The sequence below is a fragment of the Triticum urartu genome, chromosome 2A, assembly GCF_056163025.1.
Source record: "Triticum urartu cultivar PI428250 chromosome 2A, HENAU_Tu73, whole genome shotgun sequence".
In the NCBI taxonomy this organism is placed as follows: Eukaryota; Viridiplantae; Streptophyta; class Magnoliopsida; order Poales; family Poaceae; genus Triticum; species Triticum urartu.
In genome coordinates, this window is record NC_141874.1 from 134,302,697 (window position 1) to 134,304,008 (window position 1,312).

At 55.9% G+C, this 1,312-nt stretch overlaps 1 pseudogene; it reads left to right on the forward strand.

The window, feature by feature from the left end:
* The first annotated feature begins 291 nt into the window (after positions 1-291).
* Positions 292-867, forward strand: LOC147984275 (uncharacterized; annotated as a pseudogene).
* Positions 868-1,312: the final 445 nt, after the last annotated feature.

The following is a 1,312-nucleotide window of genomic DNA, read 5'->3' on the forward strand; positions in this document are numbered from 1 at the left end:
CATGACAAGTCTCGGTCCAATACGGAAATTTTTAATCCCCACACACGAAAGAAAGGTAGAAATGACCACCGGAGGAGAACGGAGCGCCGGAAAGCAAAACGGACAACGGGGAAAATGCTCGGATGCATGAGACGAAAACGTATGCAAATGAAATGCACATGATGACATGATATGCAATGCAAGACATGCAGGCAATGACAAGGCAACAATAGCGAAAAACTGGAGGACACCTGGCACATCGGACGCGGGGTGTTACACGGTGCCCAGGCGATTGCCGCCCTGTGGCCGGACATGCAGGCTCCGCGCACCCCCAGCCTGACGGCCGACTGGCTAGAGGTCGCGGCTGGTCGTCTTGAGGCCTAGAAGGGTTCTTCGTCCCGAGCTGGAGCGCGCCGGGCCTTGGAGTTCGTCAAGGCGTGGTATCCAGGGCTGGATCTAGACCGGCTGGCCACGCTTCGGTCGGAGGCCCAGCCAGAGCTGGCAGCTGCGGAAGACACCCTCGTCAAGCGTGCTGCAGCGATCGCCGAGTACACCGACACCAGCATCTTCGTCCCCGAGCGATCTGAAGACGGCGAGGAGGTACCGCCGGAGTGGTTTGGGATGAACCCGGACTACGGCGAGGACTCGGCGGAGGTGATTGGCTCCAGCGTCGAGGAGGAGGGCGAGGCGGAGGACGGAGGCGAGACGGAGGCACCAGAAGACGGAGCAGACGGCCAGCCTCAGCTCGACCGCGCCTCCAGCAACGAGCCACGTGCGACCGACCCGACTGCCGCCGGAGGCGATCAAACCGAAACTAGCCAGCCGGCCACCCCGACGCCTGACGCTGCCGCGTCGTCCGACCCTCCGAATCCGTCAGCTGCTTCCTAAGCTGCCGCTTTACCTTTATTTTATCTGCTTCAGTAGTCTTTGAAGAACTTGTTAATTCGCACAATTCCACCCGCGGGGTGTATTTTGAACTTCTGCTCGAAGATTCGGCCAAGGGCCTATGCTATGTAAATATATTTATCCGAGTTCTATCTTTTCTTGCTCATTGCTCTTTTAGCTTTTTTTCCTTTGCTGCTTTCTCTTAGTTGCCTGCCTTGCCAATCGGACAGCCGCTCTGTGGACTGCCGCTGGATCAAATGCTTGGCTACTTTGGGAAAGCAAGTACTTAGCCGTTTTTAAGAGTTTTTGAGCAAGTTGAATAGGAGGCGGCAATCCGACTACTCGAGAGTCGGTTTGCAAAAAGGCTGGAAGCCGTCTTGAGCTATGTTTTATGCTTTGAGTCCTTAGCCATTTTTCATGCGAATGCCCATTCTACCTTACTTCTGCC